Genomic DNA, 16,094 nt, shown 5'->3' with positions numbered 1-16,094 from the left:
ATTTTTAAAGTTATTTTCTTCCTCACCGTCTCGGCGTGTCAGACGCTACATCAAAGGCCCTCGGAGGAGCACCGCAGGTAATGCCGACTGGCAGGCAGGACTGGGGGGGACCAGCTCCAGGCAGCGGGCGGGAGGCAGGGCTGGGTCTGGGCGTCCAGGGGCCAGCGCTGTTCCCATGAGCACCGGGGTTGGGTTTACCCCACAGCCCCCACTCCAACCAGCAAGGGGCCGGTCCTGCAGCTCAGGCAGGCCCTCCCCTCAAGTTGATGGGACGTCCTCTCCCTGCAAGGTTGTATCCTACCGGAGAATTAAGGCTGTCCATCCAGGGGGCTGCCAAGGGCCAAGGAGGACCTGGAGCTGTAGCAGCCTGATGGGCTTTCTTGCAGTAGCAAACAACCACAACCAGGCACCTAAAAACACAGTCCTCCACACACACACCCCCCCGAGCCCTGGAAGCTAGACGTCTGAGGTCAAGGGATCCCAGGGCTGTGCTCCCTCCAGAGGCTCCAGGGGAGGGTCCTTCCTGCCTCCTCCAGCTTCTGGGGGCTCCAGGCAGCGCCTCCTCCCTCCTGCCTCTGCCTCCATCTTTATGTGGCTTCTCTGTGCTGAGGTCTCCTCTTCTGTCTCTTAGGAGGACACTGTCCTTAGATGGAGGGCACCCCCTCATCCAGGAGGACCTCCTCTCAGACCCTTCCCTTCATCACACCTGCAAAGACCCTGCTTCCTAATAAGGTCCTGTCCATAAATATCCTTGTGGACATGAATTTGGGGGACCCTGACCACCCTCTGGGTGGCTTTTGCTCCCAGGAGAACCTCCTGTCCTGTAAGATCACACAGGCCCTCGTCCCTTCCCCTCCCCCGAGGAGGGCCCTGGGGCAGGGGTTCCCAGGAAAGTGCACCAGGAGGGAACATCCGGACTTCTCGGTCTCAGTAACATAAATGCTGGAAGGAAGTGTCCTCCACTTCAAGGCCACGGCAGGAGACCAGGGTCCGTGGGCATATCGGTGGAAACATGGACCCAGAACTACCCACAGGGTCTGTCCTGGTTTCTGTCGGGATCTGCACAGACCAATGGGCTCCTGCTGCTGGCCCGTCGGTGAGTGACCAGACTCAGGGTCAACTGGACAGGCTTTCCTATTGACACTGTGGTCTGGGGTCCTGGGGGGAGGTGACTCAAGAGCTCTTGACGAGACCTGGCAACAGGCATATCTGACTGCAATGTCCGGGAGCAAGGCTGGTCCCTGAAGGCCCTCTGTCCAGCTTCCTCCACCTCCCATGACTGAGGTGGGGGGGTCCCACCATTGTGTTTGTTGGGGGCTGATCTGTGCTTTGAGGGAGGCTGAGCAGTAGAGACAGAGAAAGAGATGACAGATAATAAATAGTCAGATGGTACATAGATAGATAGATACAGATGAATGATCGGTACAGGTGATAAAAATGGGTGACAGATATATGGATAGACACTTGGGTATATCAATTGATTGATACATGGTAGAGGGTTGGATACAGATGATATGATTGGTAGATTGATGATGACTACATCAATACAAGTAGGTGGTAGGTAAAAATGAACAGATATATGGTGGATACAGATAGATGATAGACAATAAATGGATGATAGGTACAGTAGATAGAAGTAGAGGACGGATATATAGATGGATACGTAAGTGGATAGAGACACGGATAGACTGATAGATGATTAGATATGGGTGATAGATTAGCAGCTATGATAGATTAGTGAGGGTAGATACCTAGGTACCAGAGCTCTAGGTATACTGGATATATAGGTGTGATAGACGATGTGGATGCTTATTGATTCTTGCTAGGTGGAGAGATGGCGAGGTAGGGATTTTCACACTAAGGAGAGCTGGTGATGCCTTGATAGATGATGACCGACAGCAGTTCTGATTAGGAAGACGATGCTCTGTCTGGAGTCTCTCAGCCTCGCATTGTGGGCACGGGGGGCTGGACGGCTCTGATGAGGGGCACCCTCTGCACTGTGGGGGGCTGAGCAGCCTCCCTGATCTCCACGCACCACATGCCAGTGGGTCCTGCCCATTTATGACAGAGACGCCCCCCCAGCACTGCCAAGGTCCACAGCTTAGTAACTGACAGTCGCTAAGCTTATGCTCCATTCATAGTTACTGTAAAGCGGTGGCTCTCTTCCCTGTGCTGTACAATCTACCTTGAGCTATTTATTTTATACATAATCCTTCCTCCCCCCTTCCTGCCCCCACCTCCTTGCTCCCCACTGGTAATAAATGGCTTTTTCCCTGTGTCTGTGAGTCTGCTTATTTTTTGCATATATGTTCATTTGTATTTATTTTAGATTCCACATAGAAGTGATATCATATGGGAGTTCCCATTGGGGCTCAGCAGTAACGAACCTGACTAGTATCCATGAGGATGTGGGTTTGATTCCTGGCCCCACACATTGGGTTAAAGATCCAGCATTGCCGTGAGCTTCAGAGTAGGTCACAGATGTGCCTCAGATCTGGCGTTGCTGTGGGTGGTGTAGGCTGGCAGCTGCAGCTCCGATTCGATCCCTAGCCTGGGAATTTCCATATCCCATAGGTGTGACCCTAAAAAATTAAAAAATAAAACTGGGCACAGTTACGTACACCTTAATGGTGGCACCCAGCAATTCTACCTCTAAGTAAGTACACAAAAGATGTGAAAAGAGGATCTCCAACACATACATTCACAGCAGCACTGCTCACAACAGCAAAGGTGGAAACACCACAAATGTCCATGGATGGATGGGTGGGTGGGTAGATGGCTGGATGGATGAGTGGATGGATGAATAAATGGGTGGATGGATGGATGGATGGGTGGATGGATAGATAGATGGATAGATGGATGGATGGTTGGATGGATGAGTAGGTGGATGGATGGATGGATGGATGGGTGGGTAGATGGATGGATGGGTGGAAGGATGGGTGGTTTGATGGGTGGGTGGGTGGGTGGATGGATGGTTAAATGGGTGGGTGAATAAATGCGTGGATGGATGGGTGGATGGATGAATAAATGGGTGGATGGGTGGATGGATGGAAGGGTGGGTGGATGGGTGGTTGGATGGATAGATGGATGGATGGATGGATAGATGGATGGGTGGGTGGATGGATGGGTGGATGGATGGATGGATGGATGGATGGATGGGTAGATGAGTGGAAGGGTGGATGGATAAACACAATGGGGTCCATCCACACAGTGGACTCTGACTCAGCCGTGAAAAGGAGGGAAGCTCTGATACAGGCTGCCACACGGATGGACCTTGAACCCACGATGCTCAGGGAGAGAAGCCAGATCTGGAAAGACACACAGGGTGGGATTCCGTGGACAGGAAACACGCAGAAGAGGCAAGTCCACAGGCGCAGAATGTAGGTTTGTGGTTGTCAGAGGCTGGGGCAGGGGTGTGGAATGACTGTAAATGGGGACGGGGTCTCCTTTTGGGGAGAGGACAGTGTTCTGGAACCAGGTGGAAGTGGTGGTCACACAGCCCTGTGAGTGTGCCAAATGCCCCTGAATCACCCACTTAAAATGGTTCATTTTAGGTGATACCATTTTACCTCAAGCTCATTGAAAACAGTCTTTTCTCTGAAAGCCACATCACCTCTGAAAAATACAACGAGGCTGCCAGAAGGTTTTTATCCACTGTAAAGTGCTCTACAGGTGTGAGCTGTTACTGTCACTGCCACAGTAAAGCATCCCTCTCATTCCTGCCAAGCTCTAGCGATGGAGGCTGAGGCACAGGTGACAGTGAACGTGACAGTGGTGGAGGTGACAGTGCCAGCGCCGGTGGCCAAGGTGGAGGTTGATGATGTTGGTCTGAGGGCTGATTACAGAGGGGACAGTGGTGATCAATGCTGCCGAGGTGGAGGGGTCCGGGTGGGAGCCAGGCACAGCAGTGGCTCCCTCTCAGCCCCGTCTTCCTCACCTCAGCAACACGTCCCCACATCCCTGCAGAACTGTCAGCCTCAGCAGCCTGGTTCATGGGTCCAACTTATTGAAATTGTGCCAACACTTCTGCACCACACCCCCGACTGTGTCCAAACCCAGGAGCTCCCATGCACGGCATTTCTGCAGGGCCTGCGGGGAAGGGAGTCGCTAGCCAGCCGGACAAGAGCAGGTGCAAAGAACCGAGGTCACTGTCTAAATGGGGGAGGAGACCCCTTTCCCCGAGCACAGTGGCAGGCACTTCCGAGCTGGCCCGTCAGTGGATGCCAGACCTCCTAGAACCGCCAGTGCACAGCCGCCAGCGGATCTCACAGCTCTTTACACAGTGTCTGGACACCTCCCATCACTTCTGGACATGCCTGTCCTTGCATCTTATCCTCGTGCAAAGGCACCACAGACCCACCACTTGCAGAACCTTCCATTCAAGCTTCTTAGAGATGCGAAGAGCAGCCTGTGGCCAAACACCAGAAATCCAGCTTGCGACCCTGAATAACTCACATGGGCACCCACATATCCTTTCGTCCCCACACATGTGAATCTCTGTGGAGAAGGACAGAGGGACGATTCATGCACAGCGTCAGCTGTGAATACATGTCTGCAAAACAGACTTTGAAAAATGTATGGTTACCAAAGGGAGCAGGTTGGTGGGAAGGGATGGGCAGGGGGTTTGGGGTGGAAGTGCTATAAAATTAGGTGGTGACTATGGATGTACAGCTATAAATATAATAAAATTCATTGAATGAAAATTTTTCTGCAAAAAAAAAAAAAGAGTTTTTGGAGAAAACCCTGCAAGGATTGCAGTGCGGTTCCTGGAGCTGCAGGGTAAGAAGTGTTTCTGGCAAGGCTGAGCCAGACTGTCTCCAGCAGGGACCCAGTGGATTCTTGCACCCTCGGTGGTGCCTGTGGCCCCCAGCGTGGGCTGAGGGCCATGAGGACAGTGCCAGCTGCCCTGCCTGTGTCTGGAAGCAGCCAGAACTTGGCTCAGCCCATTCTGGATTCCAAACCCAAGGATTTGATGTGTTCTTCCTATTAAGTGGCCAGGCAGACATGGGGGTCCTGTCTCCCCTCCGTTTTAATCGGATCTGCTGCGGGATGACCGTTAAATCCAGAGAAGGCGGTGAAGACAGAAAGGGGATGAAGGGATGGTTTTGTTAGGAAAAGTCCATGGGCTTGCCAGCTTCGGTTCTGAATTTGTCAGTTTGCAGTGGAATCCAGACCTAGTTAGGAAGCAGGAGCAGGGTGGTTGGGGGCAGGTCGATGCTGGTTTCTAATGAACTTTCTAAAAACCCCAAATGCCCACCTCATTAAACACAGAAGGGTGGGGGAGGCGCCCGCCCCTCACCAGAGAAGAAAGTTCCAAACCTACCGCGAGGGAGATAAGTCTCAAAACTCTGCAAAGCCCAGAAATGCTGCATTTCTGTGGATGACAGCGCCATCGCGTGTCTGCACAGAGAACGGGCGGCCAGATACTGGTTCCAACCCCAAGCAGGCTTCCTCCTAGCCCGCCAAGGAACAGCACCCGCCCACACGACGTCGCCAGCCTCCAGGTCCGGAGAAACAACACCACGCCTGCATAGGGAGGGGGCATAAGTGTCAACATGACGATACAGACGGGGGTCCAGTGTTTAGGGGATGGTTCTCTCTCTTAGATGCCCTGGGGTCAGGGTTAGGGCAGATGCAGGCTGGAATGTTCTGAGCCACTGAGACTACTTTCAAATGGTTCAGAAAAAAACACACGTATATACATAATGTTTACATATAGTGTGTGTGTGTGTCTGTATACGGATGAAGGAAGGAAGGGAGAAAGTCACCGCCACTCAGAGATGAGCTGGGGACCAGAGCCTCCCAGGGTGCCTGGGAGCTTGTCTTAAATGATGGAAGGAAGGAGGTAGGGGAGAGGGGGGAGGTGGAGGGAAAAGGGAGGGAGAGGGAGGGGAGAAGGAGGTCCTTGCCGTCTGTCTCAGACCTTTGCTCCAACTCCATCGTGAGTGGAGTCCAGGGTCCCAGGGTCCCTCCATGCACACAGACACCCCCAGCCCCACTGGCCTCCTCAGGACCCCCTCCCCCTTCCTTCTGGTCCTAGGGCAGCAGAGTCCCAGGTCTCCACCTACACCCACCAACCATGTCCAAATGCTTGCTAATTCTGCAGGGACCGGGCCAAGGCCACCTTCAATGTCCGAATCCCAGCCATGCGTGCCCCTGGGCCCCACTGGGACAGCTGGCCTCCATCTCCAGGACAGCCATGCAGGTCAGCCGAGTCATGGGGCAGGGGTCTCGGGGGCCAGGCATAGCCTGCTGGCTCTGGGGTTCCAGGTAGTGCCTAGGAAGCCACCCAGAAGCCTGCGATCCCTGCAGGGAAAGCTGTGCAGGAAAACATCTGTAGGGCCCCCCCGGCATGACTCAAAGGTGCGTTTCCTGTCTGGGTACTGGGGGCCACGTGCTGAGGCCTGGGCCCCTCTAGAGGAGACAGAGGAGGCCATACACAGACCCTAGTCCAGGGTTTCATCCACGGGGGCAAAGGGACCAGTGCAGGTGCTGTGCAGGTGAGGGCCACCCACACACCTGGGCACACAAGGGAGTCTGAAGCAGAGATGGAGAAATAGCTTGGGGGTTTCTCAATCCATTAAAGAGAATTTCTATGCAACCCAGCAATTCTGCTCCTTGATACATCCCCCAAATTACTAGAAACATGGGTTCAAGCACGTACTGGTGCACGAGCCTCAGTGGCACTATGCACATAAGCCAAGTGTCCATGGATGGGCAAACAGACGGGTGGATGGATGAATGGACGGGTGGATGGGTAGATGGATGACGGATGAGGGAGTGGATGGATGGGGGGTGAATGGATGCATAAGTGGATGGATGGATGGATGGATGGACCATTTTTAGATGGACAATGGATAATGGATGGGTGGATGCATGGATGGCTGGATGGTGGATGGATGGATTTCTGATGGTTTTTAGATGGGTGTTGGATGGATGGATGATGGATGGATGGATGGATGGGTAGATTGGTGGATGATGGGTGGATGGATGGATGGAGGGAGGGAGGGATACACAAAGCATCATCCATGGAAAGGAGAGAAGTTCTGACACAGGCTGCCACATGGATGGACCTTGAACACATGACGCTCATGGAGAGAAGCTGAACTCAGAACGCTTCATATTGCATGACCCATGATGTGAAAAATCCGGAACAGGCAACTCCATGGAAACAGAACACAGACCGGTGGCTGCTGGGGGTGCGGGGAGGCAGGTTTGGATTGGTTGAGAGCTACCCACACGGATGGGGGTTAATTTCGTGCTGTCACAATCTCCATGTGGAGGGCTCCATAGCCCAGAGATAATGCTGTTTGGGCATGAGAGGCTGGACTCTCGGTCCAAGAGCCTTGAGTGGGTCAAAGGGAGGGGACACAGCTGAGCACCAACAACTTCTACTCCCCTTTGTCCTTTGATGGAATCTGGACCCCTCACCAGGCCTCCAAGGATCCCTGACCACCCCCAAACACCCCACTCCCAGGAATTCTCCCCTTGGGCCTTGGCCCACCCTGACTACCTTCAGTTCTCAGAACACGCCAAGCTCCTTGCTGGCTCAGAGTCTTTGCACGTGCTGATCCCTCTGCCCAGATTGCTGTTCCTCGTACATGACTGGCAACTCCTGGTGCTTTAACTGTTGCCCTACATGTCATTCCCTCTTCAAGAGTGACTCCACCACCCACCCACGTTGACATCCTCACTCTTCCTTCTCCACACCCTGCGAGGTCACCTTCCCCAAGGAACTCCCCATGTGCAGCAGTTATATATGATTTTGTTTATCTATGCACTTTCAGTCTGTCTCCTCCACTGTAAAGCTCAACCAGCATCTAGGAAGCTGAAGTCCACAGGGTAGGGCCTTGAGGCATAGTAGAGAGGAGAAAAGCATTTTCTGGGCCGATTCCCTGGGGCCTGTCCGAGTGCCAGAACCACGTGCAGACTCTTGTTTTCCTTCCCTATCTCCGAGACCTTGCACGCAATAATCTTCTGCCTCCACTGCAGCCTACAGAGCCAGCCCCTCGCCCTTCGGCGCCGGCAGCCACCTACGTGGTGTGGCGCATCGACCCCCCACCCCCGCACCTCCACAGGTGCCTCCAAGCCCCGCTCCCTTCTGCAGGGGAGGAATCAAAGGCAGCTGTCAAAACACATGTCTTGCCTGGGTTAGGTCTGGGCCGGCCATTAATGCCTTCCTCCAAGTTTCCCAGAATTCCCGGGCAGGGCCGGGGGGGGGGGTCTGAACCACAATGTCCCCGGGGCCCCAAAACCAGGAAAGGAGGGACGGAGGCTCAGGAGGAAGGTAGGCGAGTGCAGGGCAGGGATGCCCCCGCGATGCCGCCGACTCGGGATCCCAGGATCCCCGCTGACCCAGGGCTGGTGCAGCGGGAACCCCCAAGTCCTACCTGAAGTCCTAGCTGGACACCCAGGGAAGGGCTGGGTGGCTCCTGTCCAGTCCTACCTGACTGCCTAACTGGCACCTCCAGCCTGGCCCTGGGTTCTGCCACACTCCAGACCCAAATCACAAGGTGACTCGGAAAGAGGCAGTCCCCCAGAAGAGCCCACAACACAGAACTGGTGGGCAGGGACAGACTACGTAAGCCCACGTCCCGGTGACGGCGCTTTGCAGGGCAAAACTTCAGAGAAAACGGCACCGTGGATCCCCTGGGGACCCCCGGGGGATCGACAAAGCAGAAGCCTGGACAGAACACGGAGGAAGCACATGAGCATGTCCACGTTTCCAGGACAGGAACGGCCTCCCACGCAGGAAAAACATAGTGTCAGTTTGGTAAATCCAGCGACACCGTCATTTAGATATGCAGATGTCACGAAAATTCAAAAGGCCAGCCAGAAAGGGAGGGAAGCTGCTTACCAAAGGGCTTGGCAATCAGTAAGCAAACAGCCACTTGTGGCAGAAAAATACATACAAATGAAAAACACACGAATGTTTCACTGGGAAAATGCCGCTCATGAAAAAATGAGGCAAATTTCCCTACTGGTGATCCCCTACAAAGGCAAAATAGCACTGTAAGGACACATCCAGCCCTGATCTCTGGTGCCTGGGAGCAGGACTTTATCTGGAAATGGGGTCTTTGCACAGGTGATGGAGTGAGGGATCTGAGAGGGGGTCCTCCTGGATGAGGGGGGCCCTCCCTCCAAGGACAGGGTCCTCCTGAGAGACACAAGAGGAGACGCGGATACAGAGCAGAAGCCACGGGAAGACGGAGGCAGAGACGGGAGGGAGGCGGCCACCAGCCCAGGGCCGCCTGGAGCCCCCAGATGCTGGAAGAGGCAGGAAGGACCCTCCCCTGGAGCCTCTGGAGGGAGTGGGGCCCTGGGACCCCTTGACCTCAGACGTCAGGTTCCCAGGATTGGGGAGGGTGGGTGACTGTGGTTTTAGGCCCTCATCTGTCCTTTGCGACAGCACCCACAGAGCCTGTTTTCAGTGGCGGAGTTGACAGTCTCAAGGAACCTGATAATGCAGTAGACACGTGTGTTCACGGCCACAGGGAGGCCGGCACTGGAGCCTTCTGGGAAAGAGACACAGCTCTGGGTACCAAAGACTCCAGAAACTTCCTCTGGGCCCTCCCTCCAAGAACCGCTCCCTAAATCAGCGTCGTGCCGGAAGGTCGTAAGTCAGCGCTGTGCCCGGAAGATCCCGCATGGGCAGCGTGCGACTTTGCCGTGTGGAACTTGGAAACGTGGGAGCGCCTTGGACATCAGGGAAACGGCTGAGCCGACAGCTGGTGAAGAGCCACACCGCGAACCAGACCCTCACCGGGAGAAAGAAAACAGCAACACACTCATCCCACAGTTTAACTGGAAAAACTTCTGGACGTAACAGCGTCTGCTGCAAACCTGGTGAGATCCCAACTTACAGCACGAGATGCGTGTCATCCCTTCCCGGCGGGGAAGAAGGGGGAGTTGCTACTGATGGACATTCAATTGCTTGGGGAAAAAAACCAACAGAAGGAAACCCACAAACTCTCTCTAGGAGTGACATTATTTACGCCTTTTTCCTTTCTTTTTAGGGCCACACCTGCAGCCTATGGAGGTTCCCAGGCTAGAGGTCGAATCGGAGCTGCAGCTGCAGGTCTACACCACAGCCGCAGCAACACTGGATCCGAGCCGCGTCTGTGACCTACTCCGCAGCTTGTGCCATTGCTGGATCCTTAACCCACTGCGCGAGGCCAGGGATCAAACCCACGTCCTCATGGATCCTGCTCGGGTTCTTAACCTGCTGAGCCAGAACGGGAACTCCCTTGCCTGTATGTTTCTTAAGGCTGTCTTGGTCTTTTTTTACTTTATTTTCTTCAATGTTCTACCAGGAGTCTTCCCAGATAGCTTTTGCAATCAGAGTGAAGCATCTTGGGATTTTCCAAAGCCCGGAGAAGGTTGCCTTCTGTCCTGGGCTGGCGGGGGGGGGGGGGGGGGGTGCAGCACCAGAACAATCCTGAGCCTCTGTGGGAAGAAAGGAGACCCCTTCTTCAGGGCAGGCACCAAACGTCCATCTGGCTGGGGAAAGGTCGGGAGCGGTGTGAGGGACCCTCACCCCCACATAGCCACTGCTTTGTTCTACTTCCAGCAGAGCAGTCCCAGCAGGTGCCATGGCCGTGCTCAGAACCCCAGGCCACCGACCTCGATGGCGGCCCTGCCCACACAGGTGAGTCACAGGTAAGGCGCCCGGCCCTGCTGGGCACTTTGTCTCTGCTGAGCAGGCCACCGCCTCTCCAGGGGCCGCAGACACAGTTCCCTTGTTTCAGGAAGCAGCAGGCGCCCATCCTGAGCGTGGAGGTGGCCTGGGAGGCGTCGTCGGGATTAGCGCCTGCAGACGTGGGTGGACGCGGGCCCAGGTCTCGGAGGGGAGCCGTTTCCTCCCCCACAGCCGTGTGATGTGGGCAGCAGCGGTGTTTGGGCAGCGGCGGTGTTTGTCCAGCGGCGGCATCTCCCCGTTGGCTGGGGCCTCGAGGCCACTAGAGACAGACCAGGGATACTGGCTGTCAGGAACGAGGCCATGAGCAGGATTTATCATGTTTGCTCAGTGCTGCTCCGGGCGGGTGTGGCCTGGGGACCAAATGTGTGTCCAGACTGCCGGTTCTCCTGTTGGGGCAACCCTGGGGGGCTTCCCAGCCTCGGCGAGCCCTAGGTCATCGACTGGGTAGGCTTGAGGCCCTTCTGCGGCTCCTCCTGTGTTGGCCCGTGTCCAGAGGTGGCTCCGGCGTGAGAGGAAGGGGTTTGAGTTCCGTCTCCGTGGTGTTCGCGGCTTCCCCCCTCAAACCAACCGCTGGACTCAGGCTCAACCCTGAGTCACCCAAAAAGGAGGCTCTGTTGGGACCTCCTAGACCCGCCCAGGGTGCGGGCGGCTTCTGCTGGTGTCAGGTGCGCCTCTCTATCTGGTGGACATTCGAGAGCAGTTGGATGCTATGCAGGTGATCATGAGGTCACCAGGGCCTGTGGGCATCTGTGCCCCGCAGACATTGCCACCCGCCCAGAAAGCGGTGCGTACACTGGGCACCGTGCCCTGCTCCGGTGGTTACGATACAAGTGCACGCCCTCCTCGCCCCCTGTTCCATCACGCCCGGAAGAGAGCCGCGGGAAGCCGAGTTGGAGGGACTGGCCTTGTGTCAGGAGGGGCGGTTGCTCGGGGGAAGGCGGTGTGTTCGGATGAGCCGGGGGCAGAGGTCGCAGGTCCAGAGCGCGGTGGGGCGGTGGCGGAGTGGGGGACAGAGTCAGACGCTCCCACAAGTGCACGTGGCCTAGAAAGTGCCAGCATCTGTGTCTGGGGATACCTCCGCCTCTTCCTCTGAGCGTTCCCTTCCTTGGGAGGAAAAGGCAGACCCCAGAGTGTCCCACCACCTCACACCCCTCAGGACAGCGACTGTCAGAGAGCAGAAATTCAGGAGTTCCTCTTGTGGCCCAGCGGGTTGAGGACCTGCCGTCCTCTCCATGAGGATGCAGGTTGGACCCCTGGCCTCGCTCGGTGGGTGAAGGATCTGGCGTTGCTGCGAGCTGTGGCGTAGGGCGCAGACGCCGCTCAGATCTGGCGGCTGTGCTGTAGGCCGGCAGCTGCGGCTCCGATTGGACCGCTAGCCCGGGAACCTCCATGGGGTGCAGGTGCGGCCGGAGAGAAAGAGCAGAACCCCGTTGTGTTACGTGTTTCTTACCATAGTCAACAAGCAGGGCAGGAACCCGTTCATGAAGCGGCCACGCGGAAGGACCTGGCCGCCTAACGCGGCTCAGTTCTCTGAGGGATTAGCTCCCGCCGGAGGCGCTGGGCGATTCCAATACCCGGTACGAGGTGTGAGATCTGCATGAATGCGCGCTACCTGGGGCGCCCGGATCCTGAGCCGCAGAATAATTAGACACACTCGCGAACTTCTTTTCATCTCTGTCTGATCTTAATGACAAGTCTGCAGCTCCCAGGGTCGAAGTTCACATCCACGGGCGTGGGGTCATCTTCTAACGATGTTTGCTCGCGGCTGCTGGGGTTCAATACATACACCAGCCGGCGTGTTTTGTAACGTTGGGATTTTTTTTTTTTAATTTAATAAGGGAAGTTTAATTTCTTTCCATGAAACGCTCTTAAGAAGCCCATGCCTGTCATTGCTGGCTGAGATATAGTGAAATAAGTGCCAGTGTTATCTCCGTGCATGATAAACCCCCAAAAATGAATTAGGCAGTTCCCCTGCGGCTCAGCAGGTGAAGGGCCCAGCATCGTCCCTGCTGTGGCTCAGGTCATTGCTGGGGTGCAGATTTGCCCCCTAGCCTGGGAACTTCCCCATGGTGAAGGTTCAGCCAAAAACCAAAAGCAAACAAACAAAAAACCTGCAGCGGTTCCCGTTGTGGCTCACCAGGTTAAGAACCCAACAGAATATCCATGAGGGTGTGGCTTCAATCCCTGGCCTCGCTGAGTGGGTTAAAGGATATGGCGTTGCCGTGAGCTGTGGTGTAGGCCTGCAGCTACAGCTCCGATTAGACCCCTAGCCTGGGAACTTCCATATCCTGCAAGTGCGGGCCTAAAAAGCAAAAAAAAAAAAAAAAAAAAAAAAACCACCTGTCCTGGAGGCGGCTGTCCTCGGCCCCCGCCTGTGTTTCTGGAAACGGAGATAGGACGTGGCCCCTTGGGCCCCTGGCAGCCCTGAGGTCTGCAGAGTCACGGGCACTGTGCAGGCTGCATCCCAAAGCCCCCCGTCATCTGTTAAGGTGCCACTTCCCCTGTGAGCAGCAGCTCAGGATGCCAGGCCCTGGGCTGGTGCTGTTTACAGCAGCTGCTCCCTGGTCTCCCACGGCTGCCCGGCCCCAGCCGACCCCTCCTATTTATAACTCGCTTCTCCCAGCAACCACACCAACACAGCACCCGCAACAGCTGAGGGGCAGAGGCGAGGCCCCGAGGTCTTAGATGCACAGATCCTGTTTCTTTACGTGAGCCCAAAAAAGACCCACACCCCAGGGCTCCCGGGTCTCCCAGCCCTGAGCTGAGGCCCCAGCTCAGGGGCCGCTGGGTTTTCCATGTGAGCCCAGCTGCAAGCAGGACCTGGAGGTCAAGCAAGGTCGAGTGAGGCTGAGCGTCTCCCCCTGGGTGGGTCCAGTTCCTCTCCGACACGCCACAGAGGGTCCCTGAGGTTGAGGTCCGCCCCGGCCAGGTGCTGGCTGGTCTAGGGGTCAGAGGGTGGGGCCGCGGCTGGAAACCTGGTGCCTCCAGCCCTGAGCCACTCTGTGTGCCTTTTAAAGGAAACTGACCACATGGACAGCCTGGGAGGGCCTTATGCTCAGGGAGACATGTCAGACAGATAGACAAGCACTGCAGGCCATCACATAGACGTGCAATCAGAAAAATACAACCCACCAGGACCATGATCAGAAAAAGCAGACTCAGAGATACAGAGAGCAAACTAGTGGTGACCAGCGGGGCGGGGGCTGGGGTACGGGGCGGGGGGGACAATGAGGGGAGGGGAATAAGAGGCACAAACTACTAGGTATAAAATCAGTAACAGGGAGTTCCCGTCATGGTGCAGTGGCAACAAACCCGACTCATATCCATGAGGGTGCAGGTTCGATCACTGGCCCCGCTCAATGGGTTAAGGATCCGGCGTTGCCGTGAGCTGCGGTTTAGGTCACAGAATTGGCTCAGATCTGGCATGGCTGTGGCTGTGGTGCAGGCAGCAGCTGCGGCTCCAATTCACCCCCCGCCTGGGAACTTCCGTATGCCACAGGTGCAGCTGTAAAGAAATAAAAAATTAAAAAATCAACAATAGGCATATGTTGTACAGCGCAGGGAATCGAGACAGTGTTTTAGAATAACTGCAAACGGAGCACAGTCATTAAAAACCGTGAATCACTAGGAGGTCCCCCAGAAACTCAGATAATCTTGTGTATCAAGTGTACTTCCGTGGAAAAAAGAAGCAGCCAGGTACGTAGACCACACGTTAATGACTAAACTGGTTTTAAAGGCGGGCGTCCTGCCGAGCCCACAGGCATCGAAGTGGGACTGTGTTTCTGCTGGTGATCCAGACACATGTGGTCCCTCTCTGCAGGCTACATCTCAGCCCCTAGGAACATGGGAGCAAGTGCTTTTACCGGGGGCCATCCCTGCTCTCCCTTCGGCCGCTCTTCACGGCCACCAGCTTTCAGGGAGTGTCCCAGCCGCGGCCTCACAAAAGCACGCGCTGTGGAATTTCAGGAGGGGCGGCAGGGCTGGCCTGGACGGAGGCAGGATGCCGCAGCTGTCCCTGCCGGCTGCCGTGCTTTCCATTTTTATTTCAATCGCACTGGACGGACGCCTGGAGCCCCCGAGCCCGTGGGGTCCCTGATACCCCTCTTCCATTTCCTTCCCCAGGAGCGGAGCTCACGTCTCAGGAAAGGCATCTCACGCTTGACATGAATGAGTGAACTCCTGGCTCTTCCCCAAATGTGACTGCTGGCCGGGCCAGCCCTGGCCCCACCCTCCTCCTCACCCCACACCCAGTCAGCCAGCAAATTCTGCAGACTCTGCCTCCAAAACCCACCCAAGTCCAGCCGGTTCTTGCCTCCTCTGCCGCTGCCTGGGATGGGAGCAGCCCCAGGCTCTGGTCCGAGTTCTGGCCCTGGGCTCTCTGGTCCCACACTGTCCACAATAGTCGGTTGTCACCGGGAGCCAGAGGCAGATCCCGCCAGCCCAGCCTCAAAGTCCTCCCTGAGCACCACAGCCAAATGTTGGAAGCCACCCTAGTGGCCATGGGTGGAGGGATGGATGGGTGGATGGATGGATGGTTGGATAGAAAAGAGAGATTATTGATAGAAGATAGATATAAAGGTAAATAATGGATGGATGGATAATAAATCAATAATGGATGGATGGACAGATGGATAAATGAACAGGTAGATAAAAGAGGGTATTGAGAGATTATGGGCAGATGGGTAGATGTCTGGACCCAACAGCCCACAGCCGGGGAGAATTATCCCCATATCTCCCCACACCACCACCAGCTTCCCAAGTTTTCACACTGATCCCCCCTTAGTAAGCCCCTCAGCCTCCTCCCACCCCCTGGCAGCGGCAGAGGGGGCAAGAACTGGCAAGAACCCTTCCCTCCAGCAGGTCCAGAGTGGGCAGATATCCTGGGAGAGGGAGGACATCTGGTCACCCTTTCAGGACAGAAGGACCACCCCCTGGGGGACAAGGCAGGAAATATCGGCCTGGGCGGCAGCGGCAACACACATGCAGGTGATGGGGAAACAGACCCACTGGCCCTGCTGATAGGAGGGAGGCCACCTTGCTGGCCAGAAGGTCACAGGAAGGGGCAGCGGCTCACCCCCACCCTTGCCATCACCTCCCCCAGGGCCACAACCAGGTGAAGGATGGCTGTGCCACAGCAGCCCAGACACACCTGAAAGGTTGCAGCCCTGGATGAGCTGCTGTGCAGCCAGAGTTTTCAGGGTCGTTGGGTGAGAAGCCAGCGTTTCTGCGCTGTCACTGCGCGGCTTTGGCTTATGTATGGTGAGGCTTGGCCTTGGTGTTCAAGTGGAGAACCCTTGAAGATGTTGGTTGGGGCAATACGGGGTTGGACGCTTGCAAGAGGCTGCGACAGCAATGGTCATATCCTTCTGGGCCACCAGGTGGCGCCAACCGCCAC

This window comes from Phacochoerus africanus, chromosome X, assembly GCF_016906955.1.
Source record: "Phacochoerus africanus isolate WHEZ1 chromosome X, ROS_Pafr_v1, whole genome shotgun sequence".
Classification (NCBI taxonomy): domain Eukaryota; kingdom Metazoa; phylum Chordata; class Mammalia; order Artiodactyla; family Suidae; genus Phacochoerus; species Phacochoerus africanus.
Note: the sequence above shows the minus strand (reverse complement) of the source record.